This window comes from Belonocnema kinseyi, chromosome 6 (genome assembly GCF_010883055.1).
Source record: "Belonocnema kinseyi isolate 2016_QV_RU_SX_M_011 chromosome 6, B_treatae_v1, whole genome shotgun sequence".
Taxonomy (NCBI): domain Eukaryota; kingdom Metazoa; phylum Arthropoda; class Insecta; order Hymenoptera; family Cynipidae; genus Belonocnema; species Belonocnema kinseyi.
The window spans coordinates 130,605,018-130,624,698 of record NC_046662.1 but is presented as its reverse complement, the minus strand read 5'-3'; the positions used below and the strand labels follow the sequence as shown (position 1 = coordinate 130,624,698).

The 19,681-nt window shown below is 36.3% G+C and overlaps 1 protein-coding gene across 1 annotated transcript in view; it reads right to left on the bottom strand.

Annotated features, from left to right (window-relative positions):
• The window catches only part of LOC117175598, a 250,587-nt gene that overhangs the window by 210,867 nt on the left and 20,039 nt on the right, over positions 1-19,681 (bottom strand). The gene's annotated exons all lie outside the window — the stretch shown is intronic.

The following is a 19,681-nucleotide window of genomic DNA, read 5'->3' as shown; positions in this document are numbered from 1 at the left end:
AACCACCCACTACTCATTGCCATGTTTTTATAAACGCTTCCTAATTAGAATCAATATCATTCAATTTAGACCTGTATTTTTTGGAGGTAATTGATGCATTAACACATTTACTAATTACTCGTAAAAGGTAAAAATTAATTAGCAATAGTGTATACTTCAGTGAAACTCTTCTATAGCCTCGATTTTGGAGATAACGGTGATTGGGAACTAACTCATTACAGCCCGCTCCGGATGTAAACAGTCAGGGGCGTATAAACCTATTCCTGTGGATTTTAATGCATCTTAAAAAATATTTTTCCTAATACGGAGACTAGGGTCAATTGAATATTCAACGGAAATGAGGAAGAACCTTGATTGATACGCCTTAAATGAATGTTACCTTCTTATTTACTTTAAACATGTGTGGGTCACTGAGAATCTCGTTTGAAAGGAGAGCTTTGTCTTGAATAATCGGCCCAGATACTAGATCGCTCACTTGATGCTAACATTCGAATATAGCAATATCAAAAAAATTACTCTTTTCAACAAAACACTGAACATCAACACTTCAAGCGGAGAAGCCTATTGCGCAGTTTCACAACAAATCATACATGGAAGTTATTTAACAGAAAATAACTTCCGTTTATAAATATAAGACTCACAAAAAACACAGTTTTCACTAATACCACGTCAAAACTTGACAGTTTGAGGTTCCAAATACTACATTGGGACTCCGATGCCTGAACTTCATCGGACCTCCCTTTCTACTCTTTCTCTTTCTGTCTATCCAATACTTCTAATTCTCCTTCGTCGAGTCACAGAGCCTACTGCTAGGGAACTATTCAGAAGGAACTTGAATTTCAATGAAATATTAACAAGAAATCTGATAGTAAATAATTAATTTTAAACCGTAGCTTGATCTTTATTCAATCTTTCATGAAAATGAATTGATATACACTGCTATTTTTTATGAACGTAGCTCTAAAAACTTCGTGATATATATTCGCGGGTCAGATGGCGCTGTTGCCAATGACAAGCTTATATCATCATGGCACGAAATAATCCGATTAGTCCTGTTGGCTTCAGTAGGCATTGAAACCCCACTGCTGCTCTGCGTGAGTTCTTTTCGTGCTAATTCACATGTGCCTCCCCCTTTGAGTGGACTGTCGGAATGTTGTGACGCATTTACACAGGTAGGCCGTTAGGGTAGAGTGCTTTATCACAACGCTCCTGTTTGGCCACGCTTGAGTGACCACCGTACACCCCCCGCAGCACCTTTTATACCCGTCCGCGGCGCGGCGTCAATTCTCAGAAGGGCCATAAAAGAGAGGGCTATTGAAGGGTTTCACTGTATTTGAAACTTGCTTTGCAACAGTATATTATGCGCAACTTCGCAATAGTCATTTTGTGCCAGCACCGCTCGGTACGTGCATCGTCTGGCCTGGCCGCTCTGTTATTGTGCATGAGGGTGGGTTTCGCTTAAATATGATGCTAGCAAATATCAGGTATGTTAAGCTGGCACAACACTATCAAGTTATAGAGATGTAACTTATTTCATAATTTAGGGCTCATTTAGGGCTAATGTGGGTCCGTAACCCCAAATGTTGGGCTCTTTTATTTTTTGTAAAAAATACTGTTTGCGCTAGCTTAACGTTAAGCTGGCCGAACATTGCTATGAAACGTGCTAAAAATAATTTCACGGAAAATTCACCTTTTAAAATAATTTGCGGCTCATTTAGGGATCTAGGAATATTATTATTACACCATTAAGCCATTTCCCTTTCGGGGTAAGCGTGACTCACTCGGCAGGGGAAAGGAGTAGTGTGTGGAAGGGATAGAGATTTTTCAGATTGATCCAGAATTCTCGTGCTATTTAAGTGAATATGATAATGAAATATGAAAAAAAATGGTTTAAACAATTATTGTTTAAATATCATAAAACCCATTATTACCTCTCGCATAATTTAGGGCACATTAAGGCCTAATTTGGGCCCGTAGTCCCAAATTTTGGGCTCTAGTATTTTTTGTAAAAAATAGTGTTTCCAATAGCTTAACAATAAGTTGGTTCAAGATTGCTGTAAATCGTGATTAAAATGATTTAACAAAAAATTCACTTAAAGAATAATTTAGAGCTCTAGGAATATGATAATAAAAAATGAAAAAAAAAATTGCTAAGCAATTTTTGTTTAAATAATTTTGTTAGAAATGAATTTAGTTAATTAATTTTCTTATCCATTGTTAAGATTTATTTAGGGCTCCTGGAATATGTTATTTGAAGTTTAAAAACTGTTTAAACCATTTTTTTTACACAAAAATTGATTTCAAGTGCGCTATTATTAAAAAAAAAAGTAACAACTTCTCAAGATTCACAAGGTTAAATAAATTCTTAATACGAATGATAACTGTTCAAATAATTACCAAATATAACAAATATTACTAGCGATTTCAAAAAAGAAAATAGGACTTTTTTCAGAAAAGAAACAGATTAGGGTATATCAATCACCAAAAATCTAGTGTAGAATTTTTATACGTATGAATTTTGAAAACCCTAGGCCATACTCTGGATGTATATTCTATATAAATGTAGTACAATTCTTTATTACAAACTTAGTACAAATTTTTAGTACGTTTTACATCAATGTTCGGTCAGCTTGACGTTAGGCTATTACAAACACTATTTTTTACATAAATAATAGTGCACAAAATTTGGTACTACGGGCTAAAATTAGTCCTCCATGAGCCCGAAATTATGCGACGAGTAAACATGGGTTTTACGGTTTTCTTCATGTCTTTTTTATAATATTAAGGTGGCACAACACCATATATAATAAACAAAAAAGGACAAAGAAAATATCGCGTGACCTTCGGTCGATGCTATTTCCGGAAACTTAAAAGAGCTTGAAATTATGCAAAAGAAACGAAAATAATTTTTTGTTGTTGTAAATTTGATAAACTTTCACTTTCAAAAACACTTGTTTAAACAGTTTTTTTTAAATTTTCATAATCATACTCCAAGAGCCCTAAATAAGCCCTAAATTATTCTTTAAAGTGAATTTTCTGTAAAATCATTAAAACTCGTTTTACAGCAATCTTGAACCAACTTCTTTTTAAGCTACTGCAAACACTGTTTTGTGGACGAGGCAAAACATGCAAAAGAAATAATACAAAAGTGTTCAATTGGTTAAGTTCAGTGAAAACACACATTTTAAGTAACTTAACGATAGTTTATATAAACCAAAATGGGGGACGAAATTTGAAATTAGCAGACAAGAGTATACAAAGATTCATCTGTTCACGGCATTGCCGAAGTACAAATTTGAAGAATGGATGTTCGGCTGAGGAAGTTGGAGGTAGGAGATTTGGACACACCAAATTTGTGAACTAGAAATTTGAAAGTGAGGAACATCTGCAGACCAGAGTTTTACAAATTTCTTAAAGGCGATGCGGCGGATCAGTTTATGATAGGATCGGCAATTAAGAGTTTAGGGAGGTTAGGCGGCTCGGTATATAGGCTTTAGCTGTAAATACAATTTGGGGACAATATGAACGTAGCAAGAATTTTAAGCCGGCAGGCAGATTCAGAATGAAAATGGTTATATTGCTAAAATGTGCGTTCGACAATGAATCAGTTTGGCAAACATAAATTTCTACGAGGGTTTATAAATTACCTATTTCAGAAATCGGCAAAAAGAAAGATAAAAAAGATCTAATGTTACGACGTAATATGCCGGCCCATTTGAACTAATGTAGTTTAAAAGACAATACGGTAATGTAAAACATATGATAAACAGCATCAATAAATAAACATATGATTAATTTAAACTCTGTTAGGTTCAGTTACTTCTAGTGGAAGTCGACAAAGTTTTCTTACACAGCGCTTATAGATACCATTTGCAGTCTTTACTATGACTACTTTTACAACGCCATCAGGTCCCGGATGAACATCGATGACACGGCACATAGGCCATAACATAGGTGAAGTATCTACAAGATTATCTTCCTTAAGGATTTCTAAAGAGCCAACCTTGATGTTGGACGATGTTGAATTCCACTGATGGCGAATATTGAGTTCATTCAAGTATTCTTTGTGCCAACGGCACCTGAAGTGTTGCCTCATCTGTTGAGCGTGTTGCCAGAGAGATAATTTGGCCGGTTTAACTTCGCGAAGATCCTCCTGTGGAAAACTCGTTAATCTTCAACAACGTACGTTTCTAGCTGTTCGTATGTTAAAACTGAGTTACCGACTGTACGCGCAAAGTGATATTTAAAGGACTTTACTGCTGCCTCCCATAGACCAACGAAGTGCGGTGATAACGGAGGAATGAAATTTCACTTTATTCGCCTTTTCTGTAAATAATTTTGAACTGCTTCACTATGAGAACCTGATAACCCAATATCGTAGAGTTCCTTCAACTCACGATTAGCACCAACAAAGTTGTTACCATTATTAGGCGTGATGGTGTTAACGTTACCGCGGCGTGAAATAAATCGTTTCAGACAGCCGATAACATATAAATACTGCAACATATGACTTGACCTTTTTTATATATCAGTATCGTCTTTCTTTAATGTACAGAGGGCCAAAAAAATCCACTCTGACATTCAAAAAAGGTCGCGAATACTCTAAACGATTCGCGGTAAGGTTTCCCATTTGATAGCCAGCACCGCGAGGTTTCGCTTTAAAACACTGGACGCAATTATAAATAATTCTACGCGTGGTGTTGCGACCATCAATAGGCCAATATTTTTCCCGAACTAAATACATACCATATATAAAGTATATAAAGTAGATTGGGTTCCCGCACGTTTTAAGACGAGAAGAGCATCCATAATAATCATTCGTGTAATGGAATGATTACGGACTAACAAAATTGGATGCTTTTCATTATAAGATAGGTTGGAATGGGTCAGCCTGCCCCCTACTTTAAGAATAAAGGTAATTGACCTTTAAATTCGAGCCATAAATACTGCGCTTCTAGTGGGATGGTCTCATCCCACGTTAGTTTTAATTTCCAGAGAGTTTGGATTATCATTTTTGCATATATAATTATGGGACCTAATAAGCCTAATGGATCAAATAAACGGGAAATTTCTGCGAGTACCGTACGCTTAGTTGCTTGAAACTTTGAAGTATCAGTATTCTTTGCTATTTTATAGATAAATTTATCTTCGCCTAATTTCCAATTGATGCCTAACGTTTTAATTGTGTCGATCGAATCAAGGGACATTAGTTCAGTTTCAGACATTTCTGACAAGTCGCGAGTTAATGTGGGATCGTTGGATGCCCATTTACGCAGGGTAAAACCGCCTTTCTTAACCAGGTGAATTATATCGTCGCGCAGAACGGAGGGTTCTTTAAAGGTGGCATCCCCTGACGCAAGATCGTCAGAATAAAAATCGCGAGCTAGAACAGTGTCAGCGAGAGGATAAGCATGATATTCCTCCTGGGCAAGCTGTGCAAGCACCCTTGTAGCGAGAAACGGCGCGGAAGCTGTACCGTAAGTGACGGTTTTTAATTTATAAATTTTTATTGGTTCAGTCGGATTTTCTCGCCTGAGAATTTTTTGGTAAATAGAATCTTCGGAAGATCCGCTGATTTGTTGGTTCACTTTCTCAATGTCGGCTGTCAATGCATAGGGAAAAGACCGAAAACATGTATAATTGAGAAAAGGTTGTCTTGAATTGTCGCCCCAACCATTAATGCGTAATTTAGAGAGGCACCCCTGGAAGTTTTCGCAGATCTATCAAAAACTACTCGAGATTTCGTGGTTAAACTGTCATTTTTTATGACTGCATGATGAGGCAAGAAGAAGCCTGATTCAGTACGATCATTGTCACGAGACTCAGACATGCGATTAAGCTGTATATATTCCCGAATGAATTTAGAGTAGCCATTTTATAAGAATCACCAATTTTACATTTATTTTCGTTAAACGGTAAATTAACAGTGTAGCGACCGGTGCTCTTCACAGGCCTGCTCTTCCTGAGATAAGCGTTTCTGAACAGGCACTTGCTTAATATCCCAGAATCGTGTAAGCTCATCAGATTCAGACAGATTTCCCGTTTTCAAATAATTACACGTAATCTGATGGAATTTTGCGCAATTGAGATTGATTTCACCAACAACTATCCAACCTAAATGCGTTTCTGTAAAACGGCTTCGTGACCCTTTATTTTGATTTGACCTGCGCACAGTAGTTTATAGAATAGTTTAACGTCTAGTAAAGCATGATTTCTGACGGTCTATGAAATTCAGGGTCCGCTAGTCTTATATTAGCTGGAAGTTGAAGTGACTTTCGATCAATGCAAATCGCAGGTAGAAGATTTGAAACTGCCGGTACGAGTAAGAATGTAACTCTTTTCTCGAACCGGTTGAAGCGTGATCGTATACGCGCGGTCGCGGAAGCTTTTATACCCGTTGACATAGAATTTAATCCGTTTACTGAGATGTGCTAAGTTCTGCTCGCTAGTTTTAGGAGACGTGCCATTTTTTCAGACAAAAAATTCAGTTGAGATCCGTTATCCAGCACCACCCTGCACGTATGAGGTTTGCCTTGACATGTCAAAATATCGACGAGGGCGGTGGATAGCAGATCATGCGACGCTGTCCGAACGTGCATATTCTGAATCGAAGACTTGCAGTTAATATTGTCGGAATTCTCAATCTTTTGAGAGTCGGTATGCAGCAGTGAATTGTGGCGCTTTCCACATTTTCTGCACGCTCCACCACGACAATCGCTGAGCTGATGATTGGGGTGAAGACAATTAAAGCAAAGAGACGATTTTTTAGCAAAGTCAATACGCTCTTTAGGAGATAGTTTTAGGGAACTTTCGCACAAATAATAACTGTGCTTACATTGACAGTGATAGCAACGGAGCTTGCTACAATTTGCGAGACATACATGTTTCGGATGCGAGTTTTTATTACTCTGATGCGCGCGCTTATCATCGTATCTTACATCTGACTTTGGTTCTAATTTCGACTGTGACCTGAATGGTGATTCCGTGAATTTTATTTCGTCGAATTGCGCTCGACGTTGCAAAAATTCCAAGAATTTGTTCATTGTGGGGACCGTGGATTCACTTGTTAAATCATCCCATTTTTCGCGAGGTTGATATAAGAGATTATATTTTACGATGATAATCAATAACGTATCCCAACTTTCAACCGATTCGCCTAACGCACGAAGCGCTCGAATGTGTTTCTGTAGCTGACTGAGGAACACGCGGACCGAAGATTCTTTCGACACAGACTGTAGATCGAGGATTGATTCAACGTTACTATGATTATAATTTTAAAGTGTATAGGTTCTTCACTTAAATATATTATTTGATAGGAAATTTAAAGTAATTAAATTTTGAATGCCTAGTTTCCACATACTTTTTTCAAGCAAATTGCTGTATTTTCTTTACAGATTAATTTAGAAAGAGACTTGACAAATTGGGAAGCTATACTTTGAACATATTCTGTGTTCGATGCTTTTTTGGAATTTTTAAATTTTGCAGGATTCAAAATTGACTTTACTATATATTAAAATAGATACATTTTGAATATTTGCGAGTATTCAATAAATAATTCTTAATGTTTCATTTCGACATTTTTAATTATGATATTGTGTCACAAATTTAAAAGTTTTTTCATTTTTGTTGATTTGAAACTAAAGTTGATAATTTAAAAGATATATAAATAATAAATATTTACCCTCAAACGTTCCTATTCTTGGTTAAGAATTTTTAATGGTAGATCAACTGTAGTCGAAAGCAGATCTATCGAAATAAAGTAGGTTATATGCACCCAATGTATGGACACATGTGACGACGGACGGGCCAACTCTTGGCCACATTCGGGCCGACTGCACTTTCACGTTCTTTTTCTAAGAATTAACCAGAGTTTATCCGATGGTCCGCCCATAATCGGGCCAAAGTTTGAGCAACCATCGAGTGCATCAAGGTGACTCCTGACTATCCGACTGCTGTATCCAGAGTCGGACCGATCGCGTTATTGCATTCGTACCGAACAATTTGCCACAATTTATCCGAATGTCATACCATAGTTGGGCCAGAATTGAGCCGACGGTCGGCTTTTCGCTCGCCGCCGACGTCCGTTTTCCTAACGTCGGTACGACCACGGCAGCTTGAAAACATCTTAGTCGGCCCAAATCTGCTTACCGTAGATCGGTTACCATGGCAGTGCCGACTTTGGGCCGAAGGTCAAGGTCTGGCATCCGACCGAATTTCGCACCTAGGATTCTACACAGGGCCAGATCAGCGGAGAATCGATTTGTTTTATTATTATATAGTTTTATATAATTTTTTTAATTTATTGTTTTATTATTGTTAAGTTATTAACTGCATTACAAACGTCGCCTATTACCTAACTTATTGAGCTGGTGTACGGCCCTGCGTCTCTTCTTCCACCTGATCGTCTACTAAACAAGTAAACTTAGGTCGGACGAGGGGAGTCTCAGTACCGTTCTACAACCGTTCTACCAAATATCGGTTTCTACATTCTAATTTGAATTATGACATTTTGTGTCGTAAATTATTAAGTGTTCCAATTAGTGTATGTGACTTTCTAGGTATCTTTAGTCAGTGACTAAGGGTAAAATAAACTGACTTTTTGATGTAAACAGCGTTAATTACTCACGAACCCTATCGTACCATATTTAATGAAAGCAGGATTTTAAAACTAATTAAAATCCTTTCATCAAATCCGTATAAACATTTTTAAAAATAAATTAAAAATTCCTTTTTCAAAAATCAGGTGCAGGTATAGTTTTTGAGTTATAAAAAATTTGAGGTGGATTTATCAGGAGCGCGGTATAAACAGTCGTGTGTGCGTAAGCGGCAGTCCAACGCCGTGATATACAAAAACGCTTATATAAATACAGTTTCTGGAGTTGCCTGGCACTGGCCTTGAAACTAAATCAGTCTGTGGAAACGTAAATAGACTATTGTAAACTGGTGGCGACCCATTGTTGACACGGCTACACGGCTGTGAAACAGGCCAGCACTTCTTGGAAAGATCAAATCAGTCGATCCTATATAGGAGGTCATCTGTATTACCACTGTTCTCGTGCTTCTAACAACACCTCGGTGCTATCTTCAATAACACTGCGTTAGATTCCCGCTCCTGATTGGTTGCTTTTTGAAAAAGGAACATTCTCTATTTATTTTTATACAGCTTCATAAGTCCGGACACTTGAGTCTCGGACACCCTGTATTATTAGCATAGCATTATACAAACAAAATAATTCTCAAAACTATTTCTCAAATACTTCTCCTGTCGACTACTTTAATTTCTCAAAGCTTGTTTGTATATTTAAATATCATACCGGCTTTCGGAAAGTGATAAAAACTCGATTCAGGATTTTTACGCGCTGTGGCGTTGCAGCCAAAAACAGAGCGAAAGATTCTGCTTTTGGTCTCCTTATGAGAGAAAAGCACACCTGTTTTCATAATTGGGCAGATACATCATTAGGTGGCGTATCGCAGTTTAACCATTCCCATTATACATTGACAGTTTAATAAAATGGTCGAATTTAGATTAAAAAATTGATAGAAAGATAATTAAGGGGGGAGGGGCGACCCATGTAACGGCTTCAAAAAATCGATTTTTTTTTGCTTAAATGGAAGCTAGTCGTCCCAAAAACATGCTGTGAAACTTTCAGAGCCGTAGCTGCATTCTTTAATCCCTAAAGAAGTAGGCGCTGGCCTACCGATGCTGCCTTTTTTTCTAAATATAAATTCTTAAACGCGTTTTTCTTGGATTCATATTTTTCAAAACTGCCCGCAAGATAACTCAAAATCTAATCGACCGATTGAATTCTCCTTGCATACACATATAGCTGAAATGATTCTCTTCTGTGCGGACTTCTCTGAACTGGAAAACAAATTTTTAATAATTATTTTTTAAACAATTTCATGCAAATTATTGTGTGAAATCAAACTTTCTTTAAAACGGATGCCATTTTGTCCAAAATGATCATTTCTTAATTTTTTAGGTTCACATAGAAGCCATAAGTATAAAATTCAATAAACTTTTTGGGTTTTTCGTTTCAGACGAATCTGTGAGAAGCTAGAATGCGGGAAGTTTTGCATCTCCCAGCTGAACATGTATGACATCTGCCCTTAAAATAAAAAAATTAATGCTTATTTATGGCTGAAAAAAATTTATTTGTTAGTTCAAAAGTGCCTCAATAAAACATAAAAGTTTTGGAAAGATTCGTTATATTCTTCATCCCCAAAAAAATTCCGAAAAACACGCCTATTTTTGGGGTCTGAATGTAAATTGGAAAATATACTTTTCAACAAGCTTGAAATTGGTCAAATAAGCATTTGCACATTCTTAATTGATTCATTTTAATTTAGAACATTCAACATAGCATAAGTAGAATAATCTGGTAGCTTATTCTACTGATTTCAGTGAATATACCGCATAATTCGAAATATTGTATTTTTAAGTCTCCTAGATTTAAAGAGAAAAGTAGGGAAAGAAAGATTTGAAAAAAGACGTAATGCAGTAGAATAGGAAAAGGACTGTGATAAATGTATATTGTATATGAACAATCATTTTTAAACGAAAAATAAACATTAAAATCTTAAACATAAAATGATCTTCAACATTTTAATGCAGTAAAAACAAATTTGAAAAATTCCCAGTTTAAAAAAAAGTCCTGGCTATTTCACGGCTGTTTACTGGTACTCAAAATCCAGGCTAATTCTCAGTTTTCTAGGTCAGTACCCATCTTGCATTATTGTATCGCAGTTTAAAAAATAAAATTAGGAAGAAAAGTAATGTTGAAATTCTTGAAGAAAAGGAGTTTTTTTTTCGCTTTTAGGAATCCACACCAATTTTAAATGTACTGATCAACAACTCTGCTTTGCTTGAAATGATAACTAGAATAATAAATGCAATTGCTAATACTGGACCATTCTAGTTTGAAGTAAAATCTTTCCCTCCAAGTTTATCGCTGCCAAGATTGGTGCCAACGTGTACTCGCGGAACCAATTTCCTGATTAGAGTAAAGTGAATCTATCGACGAGTTACATTTTTGTTATTAATATCTACAAAACAGTACAAATTGATAAACAGATAATTAAGAAATAAGTCCACGTGTAGAATTATTATTGTAAAACAAAAAGCGAAAAGGAGTAACGTTACACATACTATAATGCAGTAATGTTTTGCAGATACTACAGAAATGATTTGAAATTTTACAACATATTACATAAAATCTTTGCCCATAATCTATTGCACGACAATCAATCAGTAACGTTGGTTATCAACAGAATGTTTCTAAATTGCGTCTGAGCGTAGCAGTTTCTACTATCCAAAAATAAGTTACTGTAGTGTAAATAGGCTTAATGATTGATTAAGATTTAAAAACATGATATTCTTTACATAGAAATATAATATCATTTTCACTGGAAGAGAAAATTTTTAAGTGGAGGGTAGCAGTACAGAAGTAGATAACTAATAGCAATTTTTAAGGGCAGCGAAAAAGCAAGCTTTAAAATCAAAATCCCTATTTTAAGGTGAAACAAAAGTATCTGAATATAGATAAATAAAGTCTTGTGTAAAAAATTTAGTCAATTCATAGGAAATCGACCCTGAATTTTAAGATTAAATTTGGATGAGTTTTTAAAATCAGTTTTGGACAGAGATAAAAAACCATTTTCGATCAAAATCTTGGTTATATTGTTACAAGTAACTAGGTTACTAAAAACTTACGTTATTTGCAAATTTCAGGGTAACTTCGTTACTTTTTTTAAAGTAACTTGTAACGTAGCTTAGTTAAGATTTTTGCAGTAACTTGTAACTTAATTTTAGTTGGAATGGAATGAAATGGAAGCTTCTAATGTGTTCCCTAAGGGTTTAAATTTTTCTTGTTACTTTGTGTACTTTTTATTCCAATTTCCAAAAATATATTACTGTTCACTTGACGAAACATCTGTCTACTATCGCGAGAAAAATCGAGTCCTCTGGCTTTGACGTTGAATAAGTATGTGAAGAAGAAATGGTAGGTTAATGAAAAAGGTCTTGTTTTAAAGGTGCAAATGTTGTACATTAATGAGCCGAAAAGTAATATTCCAAAAAATTATTTGTGGCTTACAGATTTGAAAATGTGATGAAAAGTAAGGAAATTTGATAGCTTTTAAAAACAGTTAACTTTGAAGCATAATTTTCTATAGAAAAAGTAATAGGAAAAATCTGAAAAATTAATGGTGGTACATTAAATATTTCTGAACAGATTGCCGTCGAAAAATTTGCAAAATATAAATAATTGTTCGTTTTTTGTGATTAAATATGCGAGCGCACTATCTTCAGTTCTAATGAAGATAATGAAGTCATTTAAATTGGAGGTAGTTAGTTGAACTGTCTGTAATAATTTATAATTCGCAGGAAGTATGTGCTTCTTGTTGTCTTCATACAAATTGCGATATTTGAAGTCAGTTTTTTGTATAGGAAAGCAAGTTGCGAGAACCCAGCGTGGTGCCGTTTTTTCAGGGGATTGGCCTCGGTTTTCCTGAATACAGGGAAAGGGTTTAAAGGCCAGAGTGAGGCTCGGAGGCACAAATTGGGTAGGTCGGGCTCAGGAAAACCGAGGACGATGCCCCGAAAAAACGGCACCAGGCTGGGCTCTCGCACTTGCTTTCTTATATAAAAAAACTGACTTCAAATATCGTAATTTGTACGAAGACAACAAGAAGCACATACTTCCTTCAAATTGTAAATTATTACAGGTAGTTCAACTAACTACCTCCAATTTAAATCACTACATTAACTTCATTAGAACTGAAGATACTGCAGTCGCCTATTTATTCACAAAAAACGAACAATTATTTATATTTCGCAAATTTTTCGACGGCAATCTGTTCAGAAATGTTTAATGTATCACCATGAATTTTTTCAGATTTTTCCCATCCTTTTTTCAATAAAAAACTATGCTTCAAATTTCACTGTCTTTAAAAGCTATCAAATTTCCTCACTTTTCATCGTATTTTCAGATCTGTAAGCTACGAATAATTTTTTGGAATATTACTTTTCAGCTCATTAACGCACAACATTTGCACCTTTAAAATGATACTTCTTTCATTAACCTACCATTTTTTCTTCACATACGTATTCAACGTCAAAGCCAGAGGACTCGAATTTTCTCGTCGATAGTAGTTTTTTATTGACTAAACCAATCTCTGTTTTTAAAAATAATATTTGGATAAATTAGTAACATTTTAATTGTAATTATATAATAATAATAAATAATTTTAATGATCTTGTATTGATTATTTTTATTTTTTATTTTAGAAATTAAGGAAGAGAAACAAGCAAATTTTTAGAGGTATGATAAGATAACGTAACCACATCTTCGAATCGAGTTAAAACCTACCTTATAATTAAGATCTCATTTAATGCTAATTTAATATCCTATTGCCAAATTTAATGCTGCAGTATTTTAAAAAACAGGGGTTACGCTAGCTTAACGTTAAGCTGGCGGAACCCAATGTGAAATAAATGTTAAATCGAGATCTGTCATATCACATAATTAAGGGCTCATTTAATGCCCATTTAATGCCCCATTGCTAAATTTAATGCTCCACTATTTTTGCTAAGACCAGGGGTTACGCTAGCTTAACGTTAAGCTGGCGGCACCCCATGTGAAAAAAATGCTAATTTGAGTTCTGCCTTATCGCATAATGAAGGGCTCATTTAATACTTATTTAATGTCACATTGCCAAATTTAATGCTCCATTTTTTTTTATCCCGGGGTTACGTTATCTCAATGCAAAGCTGACGGAACCCAGTGTGAAATAAGCGTTGAATCGAGTTCTATCGTATCACATAATTGAAGGCTCATTTAATGCTCTCCAAAACCACCAAAAATTATTTTCCAACAGTCAACCCTAATACGGAAAAACCGCCCTTAATATAAATTATGCACAAATTGTAAATCTCATCGTACTAGAATTAAGTGCTCATTTAATTCTCCATTGCCAAATTTAATGCTCCACGATTTTTTTAAACCGGAGGTTACGCTAGCTTAATGTTAAGTTCACGGAATCCCATGGGAAATAAACGGTGAATCGAGTTCTATCTTATCACATAATTAAAGGCACATTTAATGCTCTCCAAAACCACGAAAAATTATTGTCCAAAACCCACCCCTAATACTCAAAAGCCACCCTTAATATAAATTATGTATAAATTGTAAATCTGAATATACTATAATTAAGGACTCATTTAATTCTCAATTAATGCCCCATAGCCAAATTTAATGCTTCACTATTTTTTTTCAAACCGGGGGTTACGTCAGCTCACCGTGAAGCCAGCGTAACACCTGCTTGTTAATAATAAGTGAGTGCTTAATTATTCTCCAAATTCGAAATAGTAAGAGACGTTGATATCATTAAAATCTGTAAGGATTTTCGGTGAAAATGATTGATCTCTATAAATGAAATTTAGTCAATATGCGGTATTAAAAAAGTTAAGAGTCAATACTTGCCTTATTTTCGCGTATCGCCTTAGCGTTTAGCCACCATGATCCTTTTTTTTAAAAGCAGAAAATTATAATTGATTGAAAGGTATAAAATTAACCTTTAATGAGCCCTCAAATGTGATATGGACAGATTTACAATTTGTGAATAATTTATATTAAGCCCTTAATTGTGGTATTGTCAGATTTACAATTTGTGCATAATTTATATTAAGGGTACTTTTTCAGTATTAGGCGTGGCTTTTGGAAAATAATTTTTAGTGGTTTTGGAGAGCACTAAATGAGCCCTTAATTATTTGATAGGAATTGAACTCGATTCAGCATTTATTTCGCATGGGGTTCCGCCAACTTAAGGTTAAGCTAGCGTAACCCCCGGTTTTTAAAAATAATAGTGGAGCATTAAATTTGGCAATGGGGCATTAAATGAGAATTAAATGAGCCCTTAATTATTGTATGATCAGATTTATAATTTGCGCATAATTTATATTAAGGGTGGTTTTCCAGTATTAGGGGTGGCTTTTAGAAAATAATTTTTGGTGGTTTTGGAGAGCATTAAATGAGCCTTCAATTATGTGATACGATAGAACTCGATTAAACGTTTATTTCACATGGGGTTCCGTTAGGTTAAGATTAAGCTAGCGCAACCCCCGGTTTTTTAAAATATTGGAGCATTAAATTTGGCAATGGGGCATTAAATGAACCCTTAATTATAGTATGATCAGATTTATAATGTGTGCATAATTTATATTAAGGGCGGTTTTTCGGCATTAGGGGTGGCTTTTGGAAAATAATTTTTCGTGGTTTTGGAGAGCATTAAATGAGCCCTTAATTATGTGATATCACAGAATTTGATTTAAAATTTATTTCACATGAGCATACAGCATACAAGAGTTTGCACCTCTAACGCAGTTTGTGTTACGTTCAAATCCGTAGTTAAAACCTTGCTGTTAATGTGTTCTATCAGTGCACGCAGATCATTTGTGATGTTCATCTTGGGCAGAGAATGCGGTTGTGTCGGTTCTACATATCTGAACTCTAGTAAACCAGAACCAAAATTCCTTTCAAGTTGCTATAGTTTTTCTGGGATTTCGCAATGCAGATCATCGTTATTAATATCCGGATGTGGTTCTAGTGGATCCGGTACATGATGTTCATTATCCCTAGCACCTATGCCCTCAGCTTCAATCAAATATTCGTTGTCCATCCACATCCGCTATTTCAAGAGCCGAAAGCAATCTGTTTACACATATTGAGCGTTTGTGATCTGCCAGATTCTGCTCATTTATTTTTGTGGCTCGCTCTGGGTATTTAAGTAAGAAGAGACTATGATGTTCTCTCTTCAAACTTTGCTCACATTTCTATACCAAAAAATAAAGGCGCATAACATCTCTATTCATATGGTATTTCCATTGCAGCCGCATTTTTGAGCGCTGAACCTCTGCTTCTGCCACTGGTTGTATACGGCCATCCACCTCTGGATCATGAGGTGGTGTTGGACCATCAACAGGTTGAGGATGAACATTAATTGCCTCTGTTTGACCGTGTGACGCATCTTCCTCTAACTGATTTTCATTTCCGTCGTTTTTCCACGCCAAATCAACCTGTTGTGAAATCTCCATTACTCGGTTTTCTGTGATGTGTAAATAAGTCCTAATGTCCCTCACCCACTTGATGCTCTCCTACATTATTTCTGTCGAAGTGATTAGCTGCAAATAGTTAACGTTAGTCAAAGCATCCTCAGACGGCACAGTTGATGTTCCACTAATGACCGTTTATCGCATATGTTCTTGCTGGCCAGCTGTTTGATTAGTGAGATCTGTCTGACCATCTCGCAGCTCACCACCATCACCACCGTACCACACGATGTGGCCTCAAATGCGGCTCAAGGGGCGCCCGACGATCTTCGGAAAGCGACAAGCGTTTCAACATTTTTGAAATACTCTTCATTATTATTTACGGGGTTTAGTGTTCTAATTCGACCCCTTTTTCTTCGTTATATGTCTGCCTGGCCTGGGAAACCCTGTCCGTAGCAGTACTACCGCAGTACTGTCCCGGTATATATTATCAGTCACGGACGCATTTTTATAATGCAATCAAGTGATCTGATGAGAGCAGTCTGCCCAGACATATTGGACAAAGCCTGGTTTTTACCCCATCATTGACGGACTGGGTTGCAGTCAAGTACACGATGGGGGGACCTACAGCTTAAGGTGGGTTCCGAACAACCAGAACCTCGGTAAAGGTACATTGAAAAATTTCTAGAGGCACCGGCTCAGGGATCGAACCCCAGACCTCTGAGGTGAAGTCCGAGTGTCTAACCAACTGAGCCACCTAGACTCATTTATATTATTTTATTATTATTATTATTATTCCACACAAAGTGCATAGCAGAACAAGCATTTAAAAGTTGCCCCCTCCCGAATCTGTCCGGGATTTTTACTGTGAGTTTGTACTGATGTATGATTAAGTTTCCCAAAAGATAAAATCTGGGAAAAATTTCAGCATTCGTCATGGGAGTGAGAAAAAAAACTCCTCGAGAAAGGCTAGACCAATTTTAGGAGGGGAAATATGTTATGGGTTTTGATAACGGGATATTTTTGAAAAATTATAAAATTTTTTCAGAAGAAAAGGTGTCAAACAAATTTTCACATTCCTTTGTGGAAATCTTTTAAGATACGTCTAGCAGTTTCGGTCTTAAAATACTTTCAATGGTTTTGAATAATATGTCCAAGTTTGAAATTATTTGAAAAGGTAGAACAGGGTGACAAAAATTAAAAATTTTCAGCGTGCCACTGTAATCATAACCATATTAATTTTTTGGTTTGTTTTTGCTTTAACAACAAATATAATCGAATTATTTATGCAAAGATAAGGATTACATTTTTAAAAAAAAGTTATCTCTGAAATTTTAACAAAGTTAATATTTCTTCATATTAATCTCAATAATAGCAATCTCAGAAATCTCTAAAATTTTAACAAAGTTAAAATTTTGGTTATGCTTTACTAGAGTTTAGATACGTAGAATCGAAACAACGGCATTCTCTGCCCAAGATGAACATCACATATGATCTGCGTGCACTGGTAGAACACCTCAAAAGCAAGGTTGTACTTACGGAATTGAACGTAACACAAACTGCGTTAGAGGTGCAAACTCTTGTATACTGTGCAACAGTGGCAATCGTTAGAACGTTGGGCCGCAATACTAGGGCTACAAATGCAGTCTTTGTTCTAACAAGGGAACAAGATCCACCATAAAAGATCAGGATGGATATGGGTTTCAAGAAAGTAAGCTGCAAATTGGGTCGATTAACTCAATATAAAACGGAAAATAGTACCAGAAGGCTGATAAACCACGTTACTAAAATAATGCGCCCTTGGTACATCGAGACATTAACACCATCAATATTGGATGAGATTATGCACTCTCAACGGCAAAGACTTCATGTTTTTACTGCCAGACTGCGTGGATAAAAGAAAAGTAGTGTACGAAGGCTACAAAATCGAACCTTTAAGAAAAATGAAAGAAGGTTCTACCGTGAACTGAGTGTAAAGCAAAATAACCAGCGAGATACCAACGTTCCTCAATTGGAAGGCATCACTAACTACTGGCCGGGTGTTGAGGGAAAATGAACAGATGCAATTTGAACACTGTGTGGTTCAAACCGCAGAAAGCTAGGGCAAGCAATTGCCCTAAAATGCAGCTGACAAACATCACAGCTTTAGATGTTTCGGTGGTCTTGAAGAGAGCAATTAACTGGAAAGCTCCAGGTCCGAACATGATGCACAACTTTTGGCACAAGTACCTGACGAGTGTACATCATGCGTTGGCAATATGATTTCAGAATATCATTGAACACCCACATCTGATGCCCCGCTTTATGCTCCAGGATACTACGTATATGTAACCTACAAAACGGGATGCTACACCAGACGCCGTTACCATGACAAAAGCTCGCAACATCGAACGAACTTGCAATCGGCATATTTTGACTACAAGCAGGTGTTTCCTTCCATGCCGCATGATTATTTGCTTGAAATTTTAAAGTTTTATAGAATTTGCCCACGCATCATTGACTTTCTGAGTTGTGCGATAATGCTTTGGGATACAAGAATCAAGTATTTTGATCACGCACAACCAAGGGTAACTAGATGAATACGCATTACGATGGGTACATTTCAAGGAGAGTCCTTCAGTGCACTATGGTTCTGTTCAGTGTTGAAGTCGTTGAGCAAAACACTAAACAGCATGTCCCATTGGTTCAGAATACATGATAATGAGGATGGTCATCAAGTGATCCATCTTCTGTACATGGATAACCTGAAGCTATACCCTAGTTCAGCTATTAACTGCAACAAGTGATCGATATTACAAAGCAGTGCATTTAACCAGAGGGGAGTTAGGGACCGCAAAGTTAGAGAACGAGTTCAAAAATGACGTCAAGGCAATGCCTGCGGGCGACTCATAAATATCTGGGTATTTTCTAATCTAAGGGTATTAATTATACGATCGTTAAGAAAAGCCTAACGACTGCATTCATTACGAGGCATAGATTGGTTATGAAGAGTTTTCTTAATTTGGCAAACAAAAAAAGGGCAATCAACAACTATGACATCCCTGTCCTCACGTGCAACCAGATTAATTAAGCGATTGAAATAGTAGTTCTACAATGACATATATGAGGACAGGGGCGTTGAAGATGTCAAAAAACGGTATAAGTCACCAGTTATACAGCTGCGAGACTATTTCAACAGCAAACGAGATGTTGCGCTTTACAGCACCTACTGTAAAGCTGATCTTGACTACACGACCTTTAATTTGTCCTCAGACGAGGCCTTGAATATCAGGTCAGAAACCATAGAGTAATTATTCTAACAATGGAGAGAGAAAGCTATCCATGGCGAGCACCCAAAAATGTTAGATCAACATGAAGTGGATAGTGAGGCGTCCAATATTTGGCTGAGAAAAGGTATTTCTATCCAGAAACGGAAATTCTCGCAAACACAGGTTACATCCAGACGTTGTTGACCGGTGCCGATTATGTGGAGATACCAACGAATCCATTGAGCACATTATTGTTGGCCGTCGCGTAATGGCTCAGAAAGGAATATACGCACAGACAAATGATATAGCGGGCATTATACATCAAGAACTTTCCCTAAACCTAGGACTCTTAACAGAATTTATGCCTTTCTAGTTGTTGTAAGAA